The sequence below is a fragment of the Phaenicophaeus curvirostris genome, chromosome 28 (genome assembly GCF_032191515.1).
Source record: "Phaenicophaeus curvirostris isolate KB17595 chromosome 28, BPBGC_Pcur_1.0, whole genome shotgun sequence".
Classification (NCBI taxonomy): Eukaryota; Metazoa; Chordata; class Aves; order Cuculiformes; family Cuculidae; genus Phaenicophaeus; species Phaenicophaeus curvirostris.
The window spans coordinates 5,332,161-5,350,753 of NC_091419.1; the positions used below are offsets into that span (position 1 = coordinate 5,332,161).

At 47.2% G+C, this 18,593-nt stretch overlaps 3 long non-coding RNA genes across 4 annotated transcripts; 2 read left to right on the forward strand and 1 right to left on the reverse strand.

Moving 5' to 3' along the window:
- Positions 1–5,150: 5,150 nt before the first annotated feature.
- On the forward strand, positions 5,151–6,758 carry LOC138731760 (uncharacterized). Its single transcript, XR_011339194.1, has 2 exons — positions 5,151–5,596; positions 6,013–6,758. It is a non-coding gene; the product is annotated as an uncharacterized lncRNA (long non-coding RNA).
- Positions 6,759–8,910: 2,152 nt separating this feature from the next.
- Positions 8,911–11,533, forward strand: LOC138731934 (uncharacterized). The gene is made up of 2 exons (XR_011339233.1): positions 8,911–9,944; positions 10,934–11,533. It is a non-coding gene; the product is annotated as an uncharacterized lncRNA (long non-coding RNA).
- On the reverse strand, positions 11,385–18,080 carry LOC138731929 (uncharacterized). Of its 2 annotated transcripts, none has more exons than XR_011339228.1 (3): positions 17,650–18,080; positions 17,074–17,215; positions 11,385–13,337 (listed from the first exon to the last, which is right to left on the reverse strand). It is a non-coding gene; the product is annotated as an uncharacterized lncRNA (long non-coding RNA). The 2 variants fall into 2 exon arrangements; XR_011339227.1 differs by having other exon boundaries at positions 11,385–14,600.
- Between the last annotated feature and the right edge of the window lie 513 nt (positions 18,081–18,593).

Consider the following 18,593-nt stretch of genomic DNA (forward strand, 5'->3'; position numbering starts at 1 on the left):
CTGCTGAGTCGTTCTTTTCTTGGTGGCTTCTGCGCTCTGTCTGATCTGGAAAATGTAAATTTGATGGTCTGCCACGGTGCTACAGGTAAGTGCCTGATATAACCATACTTCAGAAAGACAATTTACATTATTCAAATAAGCAGTGAGGTCTCTTTGTGCTTTCAGCGCAATGTGGTTTCCGAGGTGGTACCTGGAATTTGGTACTTTAAAAAGTGAATTTAGGTGGCTGTGAAAACATCTCTGCTGGCTTAGTGTTGGGAACAATACTTCAATGTTCTCCACAGTCTTGTTTTTTGGATAAGCTGGGAAGCTGGTTATTTTTACTCCACAAGCTTTGCTCTGTCCTTCATGCAACTGCTGGCTCGGGTTTTTTCAGCAGCAGGAAGGATTCCTCCTCTCCCTGCCCTGGGCGTGCAAAACTGGAACCTCGCCTGCCCATTATTTAATTGTGAACTGGTGAGCGAGCGCTGCCCCATCGTAAACAGGGAGTTGGGCTTTTGGTGTCTGGTCCCTGGGCTTTCTCAGAATGAGGGATTGCAACAGCTCATTGCCTTTTTGGTGTCCCCTGCGTGGTCGGTTCCACCAGCAGATGGCATTCCCTGCACGCTTCGTGCTGCGCAGGGATGCTGAGAGAGCGCAGACACCCCTACAAGATGTTTCTGATTTGAAGCCCAGCTGTTTCAGTGCCTCGGCATTCATTGAAGAAGTACAAAACTAGAATGAATATTTTCAGTTTGGCTTATAAGTGATTTTTGGAGTTGAGTAACCTCTCGACTTGGTTTGATGGTTTTCTCTCCCGTTCTCATTTCTGTTGCTCTCACGTGGCTGATAACGGAGCGAGGGCATCGGTGGCATGTTGGGACGTGCTGCTCGGCAGTGCTGCAGCAGCAGCTCCGAGAGGTTTTGTGTCTGTGATGTTGGATGTTGCTGGGTCGCAAATTAAGACTCGGCTGGTAGTCTGAAGTCTCCTGTTTAGTACAACCTACGAGAGAGTGTGTTTTCCCCGCACACAGGATTGCCTCTCGAGAAAACTGGCTTTGTGTCAGGGAAAGGCGTTAGAACCAACCTCTCAATTGAGTCAAACAGGAGCCTTAGAAAAGCTTCATCCCCCTCTGCTTCCAGCTGGGCAGATTGTTTTGTTAGTTTTCTTCTGCGTGTTTCTATTCTTCCTTCCCTGCTGCAGGCTTCTCTGCCTGGATGCTGTTTGCACTGCCTGTATCTGCTCCTCGACTCTGATCTGAGCTGGTTCTGTCCGTAAAACATCCTCACACGGGGAGAGATGGTGAGAGGTTATCCATAGCGGGTCAGGGATTGCACCTGTTTATTTCTGACTTCATATTCTGTGAGAAGAAGCAGGCTCCCTGGCACCTTTGTCTTTATCTTGTGCCAAACATGTTGCAATTCGTTCAGTGTTTTTTTTTATTTCCCCTCTGTGGTTGACACCCACTGCTGTTTGTGCCTTCAGCAGCCCTGGTACCACAGCAGCTGATGGCCTTGCAGGAAGCAGCGTGAGAGCGTGAAGTTAAGGGACAACATAAATAATCTTAATTGTTATGGTAATTAATTATTCACCTACGCTACCAGAGAAGTTGTGGTGAAATCACAAATAATCGTAAACCCCTTTTTCCACTGAATTTTGTGCAATCCAGTGTGTTGGACAAGTCATGCCTGCCCTCTGCACAGATAAAATTGTTTCTCTTGTCGTTACGGCATGTTGTCTTGACTCAGCGTTTGTGAAAGCAGAGTTGGTCACGTCTCTCGCTGCAGTTAGATGCAGGAGGTTCCCTTTTGTAGTTACCTCACTTTGTTATTAGCGCGTTACCGAAAGGCTTTGGGTCCCCCTGGGACTCTGCTCTCCTCGGCTTTGGCAGCGCAGGGTCTGTGTGGGTCGTGGCTGCTTTGGGTGCCGGTTCTTCCCGTCGTGACCATCGCTCTGGGTGGCAGCTCATCCGGCTCCATCCACCCACACCAGTGCCAAAACAGAAAAACGTGGTATGTTTTCAAGAGAAGAGTTGTAGCAAAACTCAGTCCTGTCTTCGTTCTCCTGAAAATGAAGGATTCCTGTTTTATTAGGACATGTTCTGGGCTAAGTTCCCGGCAGCTTGGTGAAAGAGCCATCTGAAACTGAGATCATCAATAGCCCTGCACAGGCTGTGGCACCACACAGGAGCATGAAAGCCGCTTTTCCCACTGCTCCGCTGCTCTGTGGCTGCTGGCAGGCTGGTGGGACCAGAGGGTTTGAGTTAAATATCACAAATTATGCCCAACTTAACCTTCTGACCTTGCTCTCTTTCCCCCTCAAGCTGCCAGCGTTCTTCGTGTTCACCCTGGCTCTGATGCCGCTTCGTTGTTGTGCCCTAAGTGGAATTAACTCTGGTTTATTCTCAAACCATTACAGACAGGAACCTGAATCAAGTCCATTTGCAGGCTGATGGTCAAATAAATAAGCAGAAACAGGCCTGAACCAAATGATCAGCAATGTGAGGAACAAGATGCTCCCCAAGTCAGCGTGCTGGGCTGCAGCCCGTTCTGGAGAGAGTTTTGTAGGCTTAGTTCGAATCTTGGCTGTGGATTTGTACCTTGGATCAAAGTTTTGTTGCAGGCCCTTCTCCAATATAAAGCAAAGAAACGTAAAACAACAAATATCTCGTGAAATCCAAACACAATCTGCTCGATGTTATGCTACAAAAATGAATGAACTCTGCCTCCCACCCTCTCCCACTGTGGCTTGCTGTGAATAAGCACCGCTCAAAGGAAACCATTGCAAGAAGTTCTCTCTCTTGCCAGCAGGAATAACAATTGAGCAAGGAAAAATGCTGACTGGCTTTATCTCTGCTCTTCCAGTCAGGCAGGTAGAAGCACGGAGCAGGTGGGGCAGCAGCATTGAAAGGACTCGCCCTTAGCACAGAGCTGGAGCCCGCTGTTCAATTATAAGGCTTTAAAAATATTTTTCTATTAAGTTAAGAAAATCTCTTTTCCATCCCTCAGGCTGTACCTCATTTGAGACTTTCTTCCCCCATCAGAAACAATGTGGTTGTTGCACCGTGGATTTTGAAGGACAGAAGAATATCTAGGGAGATGTTCTAGGCTAAATCCACACATTTCTTATTTCTGAACCTTCAGGCCTCTGGGTTTCAGTCGTTGATGGACCTGTTGGATCACAAGGAAGGCTCTGCAAGGTGACTCCACTCTATCCAGCTCTGGATTGCATGGTTGGGAAACCAGGGGTCGAGCCTGTGCTCCAAATCAAAGAGAGGACAAACCTCACTCTGGGTTTTCCTACTTAAACCTTAGTTGAAGAGCTGCTGCTCCTACCCATATTCTGCTAAGTGTAAGCGTGCTCCGGCATCAGCACCAAACGAGGGAGTCGAGAATCCCATGAAGCCCAGGAGAGAGCGCAGGCACTGGCTTCTCATCAATATTTTAGGAGGTTTTGCTAGGAGGACGTTGCGAGTGGACTGGCCAACGCCAGCTGGGTGCTGGGCAGGAGATCTCAGCTCTGCTTTAAAAACAGAGAGCCAAGAGGTGATAAAATACCCAAAGGCAGCTGCAGCCTTATATTTCTACAGTGTAGAATTCCACCTTTCTGCTGTATTTATTTAGAAAGAAAGCGCTTCTCGGTCACTGCCCCAGGCTGGAGGGAGAACCCTTCATACCAGTCCTGAGCTTCTCTCTTCATCCCAGCCACCCCTAACGCCTCCCTGCCCACCACGGGCACATGGCTGCAGAACGAGTGTTTATTTTCTTTCTTGCTTATTTATTAAAAACAAAAGCACAAGACAGAACGCTTCTACGTGTTGTGAACTCTACAATTGTTCAAGTTTCCGAGAGGTCACAAGGGTCCCAGATAACATTAGCAGCTCTGAGCCGCGTTGTCCTTTTGCGTTATCAACAGGAAACATCTTTACCAGCACAGGAACTGCAGCTCCGCAATTGGCCTGGTGCTAGAACATGACAGTATTTTCTCATCCTATCAGGACTCGGATATTTTGGGAGCTGGTATATAAAGCTCGCAGCACACAGTGTCTTTTGGACACTAGGAACAGGTTCACGGCAGAAATCAGTGTGCTTTGCTATTTTAGTAGTTGCTATAGTTGCAGCATGAATGATTTCTCTTGCCCTGCGTGGCTCAGGATGGTTTTTCATTACAGCTCTTACGTATATTTTTATTATTTGAGTGCAGATGGACATACTTAAAGTAATTAACAGAGTGATACAAGGCTTGTAAAGAAGCCTTTAGCAAATAAATGATGACTCCATAAATCACATCAATGCAGCCTTGTTTAACTTCCCTTAAACGCTCGCAGGCTTGTGGGGCAGGACTGAGCTCCATCCGAGCAAATCTCAGATTCGCTTGACGATAAAATGTTATATTTGGGCTCTGGAGGATCTGGGTGTTGAAAGGAGCAGCCCTTCTGCCTCACGCAGTTAGTGGCAACCAAGCCCGGTGCCATCTCTAACCAGGATTAGATCAGCGCGAAGAGCGTTTAAACGGGGCTGCGAAGAGCTGAGCTGGCTGGGGGCCAATCTTGCAATTAATAATCTGTACAGAACTACGCCACTCGCTGATGATAGCAAACCTCACTTGGACCTTCCGATAAAGCTGAAGTGTTTTTTTCCACAGCTGCTGTCACTGTTTTCATCCAAACTACCAAGAAGGAAAAATTACAACAACAACAACCGCCCAGCATGATGACAGGCCAAATTTTGTCCTAAAAAGTGCATAATGAGAAATTCTAATAACGAGGGTTTGGTTTAATCCTTCAGCATAAACAGGGCTGTTCAGCCTTTGCTGCACTAACCCACAGCTGCTTTCAGAGCGTTCGCAGAGCCAGGGATTCCAGCTTCCACTCTTATTACAATTTTTCTTGAACATCCCTTGCCTTTATAGATTGAGTCTTGCTGTAGAGAAAATTCATGGGTAGAGCTGGCGCCCAGAACCTCCTCCAGGCCAAGGAAGAACCGAGGAGCCGCAGTGCTGGGCTGACTCGGGACTGCTGAGCAAACCTTCCGTCCTCCAACTTCTCCGTGTATTGTGTCAAATACCAAAAATATCAGGGGCTGATGACAACAGGAGTTATTTCCATGGGACTGACACAGCTCATAGATGGGGCATTGTAAGAGCTTTTTATTTTTTTCCTCCCTCTTGCAACACATCGGTGGAGGTGCCGGGAGAGGAGGGAACAGTTTGGTCTTTCTGACTTGAGCATTTGGGCAACTGAGCTCTCCAAGGCAGCAGATGAAGCAGCTTGATTTTTTCCAAGCGGTGTTTTGTGACAGTGGAGCCAGAGGGGTTTGAATTAATGAAGCAAATTGGTTTTTTGCAGCAAACGCGAGATTTTTTGGGTTGTTTTGTTTTTACTGGGGTAGGGACATGAATTCAGCAGAGAAAAGAAACTGCAGCTGCAACGGCTGGGAGTTAAAACTGAGCAACATCAAGTTAGGAAAGAAGTGGTTGCTTCCAGCAGAGCGAGTGTGCGTGTGTGTGCAGGTATTTGCTGCTGGAAGAGGTGGAAGAGGGAGAGCTTAGAATTCCTTGAGTGAAGATGGGACTATCTCCTCCAGAAGCTGCAGTCTCAGAGCAGCTGCGGCTCAGGTCTGTGGGCTCCGTGCTGTACGATGCTGTAAAGGACCATCGTGGTCCTTTTCCTCCAAAACTTCAGAGTAATCGTAGAATAGTTTGGGTTGGAAGGGACCTTACAATATTACCCAGTTCCAACCCCACGTCCCACTGGATCAGGCTGCCCAAGCCCCATCCAACCTGGCTTTGAACCCCTCCAGGGATGGGGCAGCCACCCCTCCTCTGGGCAACCTGTTCCAGGGTCTCACCACTCTCATAGGGAAGAAATTCTTCCTTGCATCTAGTCTAAATCTGTTCCTCTCCAGTTTATCCCCATTGCCCCTCGTCCTGTCACCCCAAGCCTTTGTGAACAGCCCCTCTCCAGCTTTCTTGCAGCCCCTTCAGGTGCTGGAAGCTGCTCTAAGGTCTCCTCAGAGCCTTCTCTTCTCCAGGCTGAACAACCCCAACTCTCTCAGTCTGGCCTCGTACGGGAGGTTCTCCAGCCCTCAGATCATCCTTGTAGCCTCCTCTGGACACATTCAACAGCTCCATCTCCTTCTTATGCTCAGGATTCCAGAACTAGAAATCCTTCCTAGAGGGTTTGTTTTTGATTTTCCTCTTGCTGAGCTCACCAAAGCTCCTGCCCTCGCAGCAAGCCGCACACCTCCACACTCAGTCTGAGTTTCCTGCAGGTGCCATGGGACGTCCCCGGCTGAGCGTGGGGCACCGCACGCTGAGTCAACGCGCCACACGGAGGGAGGTTGGTGCCCGGGTGCTCCGTGGGCAGCCCGCGGCGGGATTACGTCTGCTCTCGGAGAACTTCTCACCCACGTTTCCTGCACAAATCCTGGGTGAGAGTGGCAGTGGCGCGGGGGCACGGGGGAAGCCGGCAGCGTGGGAAGACGTGACGGTGCACGGTATCTCCCAGCCCGTTTTCTTGGACAGCTGGTACCAAAAGTCTTTCGTTCCCTGCCCTCCATCCACATACAAAGCCCATTGCTGGAAATACAGCCTCACTTTTGGGCTGAGTACCAGGTATTTTCCCCTTTCCCTCTCCAGGATGTTGGTTACCGTACCCTTTGCCATTTGGGTTAGAAGCTGTTGGCTTCCTCCTTGCGTGGGGCGTGCTGGGCTCGCATCTCCTGGCTTCTCCCCTTTCCTCATGCCCCTAGAGAAAGAATATAAACGTTAGAGCTGCTTTTCCTTGTGTCTGTGGTTCGTTTTGGAAGGGAGGCTCTCGGTGGGCCTTTTTCAACATTGATTTGTGCCCCGTGCTGGGTCTCGTCAGCCACAGCGTTTGGTGCAGAGCCGTTAAAAAGCTTTGTAAGCAGAGGAAAGTTTCAAGACTGTCTTGTAGATACGGGGCCACCTCAGGGCACAGGAGGAATCAGTAGGTGTGGATCATGACAGGTTCCTTCAAGATCTCATTCCCGGTGATGTGAGCGCTGCTCTCCACGACCGCCCAGGCACCGTGGAAGAGGTTGTTGGCACAGCCGGGGTCTGCGCTGAGCTCGAGTCCTACAAACCAGGGATTAAAGCCGCTGGAGCTTGGGTAACCGGGCACAGCTAAGGTCTCTCCAACTCCCTGAAGGGAGGTTGTGGAGAGGAGGGAGCTGGGCTCTTCTCCCAAGTGACAGGGGACAGGACGAGAGGGAATGGCCTCAAGCTCCACCAGGGGAGGGTCAGGCTGGACATTAGGAAAAAATTTTTCATGGAAAGGGTGATTGGTCCCTGTCCGAGGCTGCCCAGGGAGAGGGTTGAGTCCCCTTCCCTGGAGGGGTTTAAGGGACGGGTGGACGAGGTGCTGAGGGACATGGGTTAGTGATTGATGGGAATGGTTGGACTTGCTGATCTGGTGGGTCTCTTCCAACCTGGTGATTCTATGACTCTATGATTCTAAGGTTTGTGTTCTGGTGGAGCCTGGCAGAAGTGGTTGCTGTTAACTGGCGTTGCCAGCGCGGTGTCGGTGCTTTCTACGAAGGAAATGCGAGCACGGCTGCACTTTGTTCACAAGAAGGATGAGACACCCTCTTTAGATTTAGCAAACCAGCCCTTCTGCAGGGCTTTGAGAGGCTGCAAAGCACGATGTTTGTAGCACCCTCAGGGTGGCGAGGTGTCTGGGGCTGCAATTCTTCACCTCTTTGCTCTTTGGGGGTTTTTTTTGGGTGGCTCAGTCGTTGCTTTTATCTTGCTCGACAACAGGGGAAGGGCAGCTGCAGCCGATTCCCACGGGCCTGCAGAGCAACAACAGAATAAACTAGAAAAAGCTCCATAGAGAAAGGCAGAGAACCGCTGCTGTCAGCGTGGCTGAAAGTGAAAAGGCTGAAGGAGCCTTTGGCCCACATGGGGAGGGGACCAGCTTCTTCTCTTTCTGATACTCCTGAAAAGAAACAAACAGCTGCCTCTCATTTTCCGTGGCTGCGATGGGGCTGAGCGAGCCCGAGTCTCCAGGGGAGAGGTAGCAGTGAGGTAGAACCACCCGGAGCAGGGAGCAGGGCTGGGCACAGCAATGGGAAAATGTCCTGAATGTTAATTTTTATTTAAAAAAAAAATAATCTTGCTTTAAAGCTGTATTGGCTTTTGTAGTCATCATTAGAATGAAAGCAATTGGGAGCCTATTAATACTGATTCCCATGACGGGGCATTGCGGCTCTATTTGCACTAGAAAGAGACAACACGGAGCACGGTGCAAAGGATAAAAGAACCTTTTCTATTTTAAGGAGGTGTTTCTGCCTCTCTGTTCCTCTCTTGTGAGACCTCAGCTGGAATATTGTGTCCAGTTCTGGAATCCTCAGCATAAGAAGGAGATGGAGCTGTTGGAACAGGTCCAGAGGAGGCTACAAGGATGATCCGAGGGCTGGAGAACCTCCTGTATGAGGCCAGGCTGAGAGAGTTGGGGTTGTTCAGCCTGGAGAAGAGAAGGCTCTGAGGAGACCTTAGAGCGACCTTCCAGTACCTGAGGGGGCTACAAGAAAACTGGGGAGGGGCTGTTCACAAAGGTTTGGAGTGACAGGACGAGGGGCAATGGGGATAAACTGGAGAGGGGCAGATTTAGACTGGACATAAGGAAGAATTTCTTCCCTATGAGAGTGGGGAGGCCCTGGCCCAGGTTGCCCAGGGAAGCTGTGGCTGCCCCATCCCTGGAGGGGTTTCAGGCGAGGTTGGATGGGGCTTGGAGCCCCTGATCCAGTGGGAGGTGTCCCTGCCCATGACAGGGGGTTGGAACTGGATGGGCTTTAAGGTCTCTTCCAACCCAAACTATTCTATGATTCCATTTTTCTGTAGAAAAATACACTCTTGTAGCCTACAAAATACCTTTGGGCAAAACAGATTATTTTGACTTTGGACAGCATCATTCACGAAGCACTACGCCACAAGTTTGGTCTGAAAGAAACCACACACGATTTGCCTCTTTTTATCTCCTATCAGCGGCGGAGAGCTCGGTGCGGTTACAGTTCTCTTCATTTCTGAGAAGAGAGGATCGTATTTAATCATTGTGTCAGTTGGCACAAACACTGTGTGCGTAGTGAAATGCTAAAAAACAGCACAGTTATCTTTCCCTTGATCAAGATTCGAACGATAGAGGCTCTTAACGTTAAAATACATCAGTAATGCGAGATTTGAAGGGCTCAACTACCCAGGTTGTTTACTGTGAGTTATTTTAAAGAATGGCCTGACCTCTCCGGCTTGATATGAAAAAATACAAACTCGGTGATCTCCACCCAAGGGCATTTGTTCCTTGGCAGCTTTTGCTTTGGCTCAAAGATACTATTCCTGGATTTTTTGGGGGGTGACAATGACTAACTGGCTTCGCTGAGCAGCACATTTCAAAACCCTGTAGGGGTTGCCTCATAGCACGTCCTTACCAGCTGCACGAGTGGAGGAGCCAAGAGTAATTTGGAGGGAGAGAGAAGTTTTGAAGCCCAGGGAGAGGCTGTGATTCCCCATCTGACCCAAGCCAGAAGGGCCGGAGAATCCCCTGTTGTTTCCTGCAGGGAGCCCGGCACCTCTGCTCGGAGCGCCGCGCGTTTTGGGGCTGTGCAGCACGATTCCATCGCCCGCTGCCTAAACAGACCTGGTATCGATTGATCTGAGTCCTATTATTTTATTGGAAATGACTTGCATTGTGATATCAAGAAGTCCCAAGCCCAGAAATGCCTCCCCCAATCCACAAAGCAAGCAAGCCCTGAAGAGAAAAGGCAGCTCTTGCCTTCAAAAGCTTGCTTACCCCTCACTTTTAAACCTAGCTGAGGTTTAAGCTCTTTTTTATGGGTCTGTCCAAGACCCACGCTGCACACAAAAGGCAGCGAGAGCAAAGGCTGAGAGCCACCGATGAGATGCAGCGAGTTCTGTGTGTGCTCAGACCGCGGATTCAAAGAATAAGGTAAGTTTGAAGAATTCCTTTTCTGCAGAAAACGCTATTTGAGCTCTCAGAAAACCAACAACAGGGTCTCACTGCCTGGACTCAGGTGCTGCAGGGACAGGCGCCGTCTTGACCTTCACCTGGAGGACCTTCCCTGGCTTCCACACCAGCTCTAAAGGGAAAAAGGAGCGTTGCTAAGAGGGATTCTGACCTGTGTCAGCTCAGCCCCTGCATCAGTTGCCGCGCGGCAGCTCATGGGACCATCGCTTTCATAGAGGGTTGAGTTTCGGTGGTTTTCTGATGCCTTGTTTAGTTCTTATGAAATTGTGGAGGAGTTAAAAACTCAGCTGTGCTCTTGGCAAAACCCAAGCCAAGAGAAAAGCCAAAACACAAAGCAGCACTCGGCCTGCGCCGTGTCCCTGCGAGGACTCGTGACCTCGAGAGATGCTGTTGTCCTCCTGCCACTGACATCCCATGGCCACCCCAGTGCAGGCAACGTTCTACTTGAACTATTCTATGATTCTATGATTCTACATACATTATATATATTTATACCTACAACAGGGGTGTGGAGGGAAGGAAAAAAGTATGCTGAAACATTTCATTCTAAAAACCTGCTCTACGGCTAAATAGCTGCTTCTTTTTGCACTGATATCTCTGTCTATAGAGTCAAGAGCCTTCCTCCAATTCACCTCTCAGATAAAATAATTGGGGTTTTATATGTGTGTGTGTATTTACATGTGAATGCATATGTAGGTTATATAGAATCATAGAATAGTTTAGGTTGGAAAGGACCTTAAAACCCATCCAGTTCCAACCCCTTTGCCATGGGCAGGGACACCTCCCCCTGGATCAGGCTGCCCAAGGGATGATGTAGAGAAGTTTTGTCTATGTTATAAACACATAAATGTATATAATTATATCAGAATGCAATTCATTAACTAGGTTTGCTCTAAAAATGAAGTACCAATAAAAGATGAGTTATGCTGTTATAAATCTCTGTCATTTAGGAAACTGGACCTTTGCTAACATCAACAGCTGCAGCGCTTCGTACTTGCTGTCCACGAAGTATTTTGTGCAGAGAGCACCGAGTGGAAAACCCAAATCTGAGGCAGGCAGAGGCAGCTTTTTCACTCTCTGCTCATGAGGAGGGAAACAACTTTCATTTATCTGGCAGCTGCAAGGGAGCAGCTGTGCAGCGAGCGGCCGGCTGAGCTGGAGCTGCATTTCATGGCTTGAGTTTCAGGGAAACGGGAGCAGAGAAGTGCACATACCTCAGTGCCACTGGCTGGATGGCATTTTACCGTACCTGGGAAACTCCTCCATCTCTGGAGGCTTTCCTCTCTCCTGTTGGAGAATGAACCATCCTGTTAGAGTGAAGGAGAGCAAAGGCTCATCTGGTTGATTTCACACTTTGATTGAACCCAGATACAAATCCTAAAGACAAAGCCATACATCCTGAAACATTAAAAATGCTTTATTTCATCCGTCATCCTGTACTGAAATGTCCTGATGGTCTCGGGAGGTCATTGCTGTGGCCCCCACGCTGGGAGCCCATGAAAAAGGCAGGTCAAAAAAAAAAAAAAAAAAAAAGAAAAAGAAAAACAAAAGGTTTTTCTGCAGGTGGCTTCAGTTTCAAAGCCACTTGTGTCCTTTAGTGCAGAGTATGCGGCTGTCCACAGCCCCTTGAGGTTTGCTGAGCGACTGTGAAGCTGCTGGAGCCAAGAGCAGAGCTTTATATAGAGGAGTTGTGGGGAGAACTGACAGCGCAGAGGCTGCAAACCAGCCTGGTGGATTCAATTACAGCGTCGAGATGAGCAAGTAAAGCAACAACAAAGGCCAATAGCTTCAGCCTTTGAAATGCCAGCTTGCAGCACGGAGGCAGTGAAAAATAATACTTTGTAAACTTCTTGTTTAGGAAAAAAAAAAGCAGAACACTTCCTTTAATGACACACGAGCTGACAGTGGTGCTTTTATGACTCTTCCCTAGTCACCGATGAATCACTGGATGGAAGTGCAGGACAGACTGTTCCTATCTAAAGGCTGAAGTCCCTGCCGCCCCAAAACAAGACGCTGCTCTTGCTCTTGCCCTCTCATGTTGGACTCGATGATCCGGTGGGTCTCTTCCAACCTGGTTATTCTATGATTCTATGATTCTATGTCGTCATCATCATCCATTCAGCTGGTCTGAGCACTTGCAGGGCTGATCAGCCCAAGATCACCTGTGATAACCCAGAGGTTCGTGCGTCACCAGCAGAGCCGTGGACGAAGGCAGCTCCGTCCCCAGACCTGGCTCTGGGTTCTCGATGCCAACATCTCGGCTACGTCACCAACAACCGCAGTTCAAGCTTGTGCCAAGGTGGCTCTGGAGCTTATCAGGCTTTTCTTCCATCGTACCCCCTCCTAATGCGCTTCATGTGTGTAGACACTTCCCTTTGCCGGCTTCCGTTCTTTCAAAATTCCTTACATTTTAGATTATACATCCTCGGGTTTGATCTTTTGCATTAATAAATATGCTTTCATTCGAAGCTTAATAGTGAGGGCTCAGAGCATCTGCCAGAGCTCCTGGCACAGCCAGCGTCCTGCAGGAGCAATTATTTTCCAGTGAGTCTCTAAAATTGCTTATTTACTTTCACTTGTATGCCAAAAATACTTTAAAATCAGGACAGTTTTTTCCAGTTACACAATCACCCGAAATATCTTGACTCCATACGCTTCCACTGTGGTTCAATAGTCAATCTGAAAATAGTCAGAACAGATTATAAAGTATGTAAAACGCGTTCTCTCCCAGGATTCGGACTTCAGCAGCCCAACTCCATGTGTCCAAGTCAACAAACACTACAAAGCAAAACCAATTCCCCCTCTTTTATACAACGTGGGGAACGGAGACGGCCAAGGCGAGGGCGGCCGGTCTCTGCCGCTCTTCGCCGGCTTCCTGAGTGGAATTATCGCAGCCAACCACTTCTAGAAAGCCCTTTCGTGTCTGTTCACGTCGGGTTTGTTACTGCTCTTGGCAAAACAACACAACAGTTGATCACTGACAAGCCACCAGCTTGAGGATTTTTTTTTTCCACTAGAGTTTTTAGTTAATTGTGGCTAATTTAGGACATCAGTGTGGGACAATGGCTGCCACAACCCCTTGGATTTATCAAAAGCACTGATAAAACCCAGTTGTCAGCAATCCCAAGCTGTCAGATCCTCTCTCCTCCCTATCCCCAGGGCACAGGTAACAAAAAGTACAACTGATCTTCTGGAGGTCTCCGAGCACTTTGCAGATTGAGGGCTCCATTTGTTTTCCTTACTCATGCATATTTTCAATTCACTTTTAAGTTTCAACGGTTTGCTTGGGTGCAATTCAGAGCAGGCTGGGGCCTTACATATTTTGCATACCAACGAGTTATGTGAGTCCAATTTCTGAAAAAAAAAAAGAAAAGACTATACGAGCATTATGATGCAGCAGAGGAGTAACTGGCTGGGGGGAAAAATTACAACAAACCCAGTAGGATTTACTTTGTAATTTTAAGCTCGTGTTCACAAATGAAAGCAAGTGTTGTGTCCATCGACTCAGACTAGACATAAGGAAGGATTTCTTCCCGATGTGAGAGGGGAGGCACTGGAAGAGGTTGCCCAGGGAAATTGCGGCTGCCCCATCCCTGGAGGGGTTCAAGGCCAGGTTGGATGGAGCCTTGAGCCTGATTTAGTGGGAGGCGTCCTGCCCATCGCAGGGGGTTGGAACTGGATGATCTTTAAGGTCCCTTCCAACGCAGACTATTCTATTATTCTATGATTCTATGAATGAGCAGAACAGAATGTAACCAGCCTTTCTCCAAACCTCTCAAGAACCGTGGTCTTAATTTGTAGCTTTAAGTTACTAGCACTCTTTTTGGTTTTATATATATATATTTATATATATATAAGGCCTCTAGACTTGAAATGATATTGCAAAAGTAGAAATAGCATGATAAACCTTCAAAGCTGAAATAAAAAAGAACCTGTGTTTTAACTTAGCATTGAGTATTTATACAGCCGGCACCATTTAGTCCGGCATGTTTGAATGAGTGCAAGTCTGTGGTTGCAGTTGTGTATAAAAATATTGTAGCCTGCTCCTGCTTTAGGAGCTAAACTTTAGTTCCCAATAGCTCCCTCTGTAATTCTCTTTCCAAATAAAAGGAAGAACTATTCCTGGCTCGTAACGGTGTATTTCTGTGGCTTCTTGAACTATAATGAAGGCAGTCTGGAATGTTAAAAATTACATACTCGATGCCAGCTCTTAACCCACAGTAATTTAGGCTTTAAATGTTTTGAAGTTTACATTTTGAGTCTGTTATTGTACAACTTTTTAATTAAAATGTTGCTGTAGTCCAGATCACTAATTCTTCTTGCTCAGAGATCCATTAACATCTGTCTTGAAACCACTACTTAGGGAGTTTGATAATTTTGGTATTGAGGGCGAAGGCCATCTGCTTGGAAAATTATTTGGTTTTTATTTGGCTCCTTCTAATTGTAGAAATTCAAAGACATCTTTGATATCTACTGGATTCCAGCGATGGAAACAAGAGTTCTCTTGCCGTAAATGCTTCGGCGCTTGTCTCTACTGTAGACTAAATCGTGCTGCAGTTCAAGAAACAATCTGCCAAGCTTGTCACTGATGAATCAGGTTTGGATTTTCCCCGTGAGCTGTAAAGACAACATGAACCATAGCTGCTCGTTACCGTCTCTGTGTTTTCCCATCAAAATGCTACTAAATAAATCAGAAAAATGTGACGGGCTCACTTGGGGCTCCTAGATGTCATCATAATCCAATAATAGATATTCTCTGGATTAATAGCTGCCTGGACTCTCCTAGAAAAGACCCAGAGCGGAGAAGCTGCAGACATTTATGTGTGAAATACGTCTTCACATTTACATCTGCTGAGCAGTGGGAATTTAGTCCAGTACCAGTGAGAGACACAAACCCTCTCAAGTCCAGAGCAGTGAGAGCATTGGGGTTTTGGGGGTGGGGGTGGCTGAGTGACCCTCCTAAAGGTGAAGGCAAAGCTGGTCCAGTTTTTGAAGAAGATTTTCTGTATAATAGCTTGTATAATGTACAATTACACAGCTATTATTCCATTTACATTGACTAATTATTGTACAATAAGAACTATTTCCAGTGCAGCATCCCTGGCACCTGTGACTCCCTCCATGTAGTCTAAATGGCCTCTGAGAGCTTAGAGAAACCTCTAGGCTCCTCCAAGCAAGGAAAAAAAGCCCTTTCTATCTCAACGCCCCGGCCTGCAGTCAGTCTGCCTAAAGGTCCATTGAAAAATACAGTGAGTATCTTTAGTCTCTGACCGTGGAAGCTTCAGACCTTGACTTGACACCTTGATGTTGTGTCCCAAGAGAAGCAGACTCCTCTGACACATCAGTTCAGATGAGCTCTCATTGCACCAGCCACACACTCACACATCTCCTGACCCGACACCGTATTCTTGCACCATAATGTATTTTTAGCTTTGAATTTTGTTTTTCAGGTGTCAGTAAAAATGAGGTGTTATTATTTCCACATAATCAAGGCGAAAAAACAGTTTCGCTTTCTTTGAAGCTTTTTATCTCCCTACAACTGGATTTGAATCTCTGACTTCATCACCACAACCCCAGAGCCATAACCACAAGGCCACATGGTCCCAGAGCTGTTTTTGGAGGTGGTAGTGATGTGAGTTATTTTAGAAGCTGCTAGCTATAAATTTCAGTTATATTTGAAGGAGGGTGAGTTGGCTTTGAAAGCCCCTGGTGAGGTTGTGCTTCAGCGACTGGGGGGCAATTACCGAGGCCACGGGCAGGAGGGCGAATGGGAGGTTGTCCTCCAGTTTCTACCAGAAACCACCAAGTACAAACAGGGAGCAACTGTGAACAACAGTTAAACCGATTGTCCTTCTTGGTATTACTATCCCAGGATGGGCTGTGACGCAGAAAGTCAATCTGCACAAAGTCAGTGTTTCATTACGCCGCGCTCCAAATAGCATCAAAACAAGTCAATTTTAGATTGCTTGACTGCGCAAGATAAACGCAGCCCAACCACCTTGAGGCTGGTTTAAAAAACCTTCACCCTGACCCTTCAGTTCATGGTGCATTTTTTGCACTTATGGTTTCCTGCCTGAAAATAAACTTGAATCTGCCATTGCGTACCACTTATTTCATTGCTACGAGCTGTGACTGTGAGTACAAAACTTATATTTGCAAAATAAAGATCATTTTCCAAAGCGATTTAAGAGACTCGTATGCCCGGGCTCAATCAAAGTCCAGTCATTGGGTAGGATACGAGATAAAAACCCGGAATGAGCAACAAACTGAACACTAGAAAGACTTACTAAAAACTACAAAATGTGGGATTCTTCTCCTTCACATCTAGAAATTGTCTATGTTTTTCTTGTCTCACAAGAGTAATTTCCAACTGCAAAAGTTAACCACATCTGTGGGAGGTGATTCTGCCCCTCTGTTCCTCTCTTGTGAGACCTCAACTGGAGGATTGTGTCCAGCTCTTGAATCCTCAACACAAGAAGGAGATGGAGCTGTTGGAACGGGTCCAGGGGAGGCTACAAGGATGATCCGAGGGCTGGAGAACCTCCCGTATGAGGACAGGCTGAGAGAGTTGGGGTTGTTCAGCCTGGAGAAAAGAAGGCTCCAGGGAGATCTCAGAGCAACCATCCAGTACCTGAAGGGGCTACAAGAAAGCTTTATAATTTCTTAACCTGCATACTCAAGCTGTGGGTGAGAGAACACAGACACTTTACTGCCCAACTAGCCAGGAAAAGGGCAAGGAAATCCTCCTGCTCCAATGAACCTGGCCCTGACAATGATTGTGGTCACCCCTCCAGAGTCAGAGTTTAATACTGGGTCTGCAGAGGCCAGGTAGACGTTATCAACGGCTCCTTTTCATGCCCAAGGCAATAAATAACCCTTACGGTGATGATGACCCAGACAAAGATGAGACTACTGGAAAGACTCCTAGAAAATCAGAGATTCTCCTAAGTCTCATGTTCTGGAGTTATCATCTATGATCCAGTGACAGACCTAAGATGTCACTTAGAATCATAGAATCATAGAATAACCAGGTTGGAAAAGACCCACTGGATCATCAAGTCCAACCATTCCCATCAAACACTAAACCTACCGCTTCATGGTAAGATTCCTTAGCATCTTATAAAATGTCAATTCAGGAGAAAATCGCATTCACAGCATCGAAGGTCACATCTATTCTGATACTTGAAAGCAATTTTGGAAGCAGCAGTCTTTTTTGGATCACAGTGAAAAGCCTGCAAGGACAAATAAAACGAAGGACTAACATTACACATAAAACATGAAAGAAAAGGCACCGGTAAAGCGCAAGTGACCTCTCAGGAAATCAGAACTCGGTTGTGCCTGCTCTAACTATTATTTAATAGCTGAAGAAGGGCAGTGCTCAGAGCCCTGTGCTCAGCACTGGACACAGACCCACTGAAGAGCTCACAACAGCCATTCTGTCCTGGCTTCCAGGAAGGAACGGTTGCTCCTGGAGCCTAAGAAAACCGTCACAAAAATCTCGAAGGAAAAAGAAAAAAAAAAAATCAAAACCCCCCCAAACAAACAAGGAAAACATTTCACTCGAGCCCATCTTTGGAAAAATATAAAAATATTTTTCCATCCCGAGCAATAACTATAAATAACGTCTGAACTATTAAAAGGGCGAGCACAGAAAAAGGCTATTTACATAGGAGCGTTTTGTGCTGTTTCAGTCTAATTTGTCACCGATGCAGGAGCCTCATACGTTAGCTGGAGGAAATCCAGAGCTTTCAAAGGTTTTCTTGTCAGGGCTTGAAAAGTTGCCAGCTTTTTTAACGGAGCCGAGCAGTCTCAAGCCTGTTGTTCTCAGAGATTTTGTGAGCCAGGGCCGCATGTTAGCAGGAAACAGAGCCAAGTGGGCTTCCTGAGCGTCTGAGAGAGGAAACACTGTAATAAGCATGGAGGCTGTGGTTAAAAATAACTCTGGTATATAAAGGCTGCGAAGGATCCCCTCTCGCTCATACGCGCCGCTGCCTCTTGGCGGGCTGCTTCGCTCTGATTTCATGTGAATGAGACGCTTCGCCATCGCAGCGGAGCAGGTGGTTCCTAAGCAGAAGAGGAGAGAATACAGCCCAGGCTGAAGTCAAGCACAAGATTCTGGGTGTTTGCAGCAAACTGAAGTCTAAGTTTTATTTTATAGAATCACAGAATGGTTGGAAGCGACCTTAAAGCCCATCCAGTTCCAACCCTCTGGGTGTCTGCAGCAAGCTGAAGTCTAGGTTTTATTTCATAGAATCACAGAATGGTTGGAAGGGACCTTAAAGCCCATCCAGTTCCAACCCTCTGGGTGTTTGCAGCAAGCTGAAGTCTAGGTTTTATTTCATAGAATCACAGAATGGTTGGAAGGGACCTTAAAGTCCATCCAGTTCCAACCCCCCTTTGCCACGGGCAGGGACACCTCCCACTAGATCAAGCTGCCCAAGCCCCATCCGACCTCGAACACCTCCAGAACTGGGGTAGCCACAACTTCCCCGGGCAACCTGGACTCATCTATTTCAGGAGCGTTGTCAGGCTGAGCCGAGCTGCAGCCATGGACACGGCGTTTCGGTATCTAACTTTAGGCTGAAGTAAAAGTCAAGTTGAAAAATAACT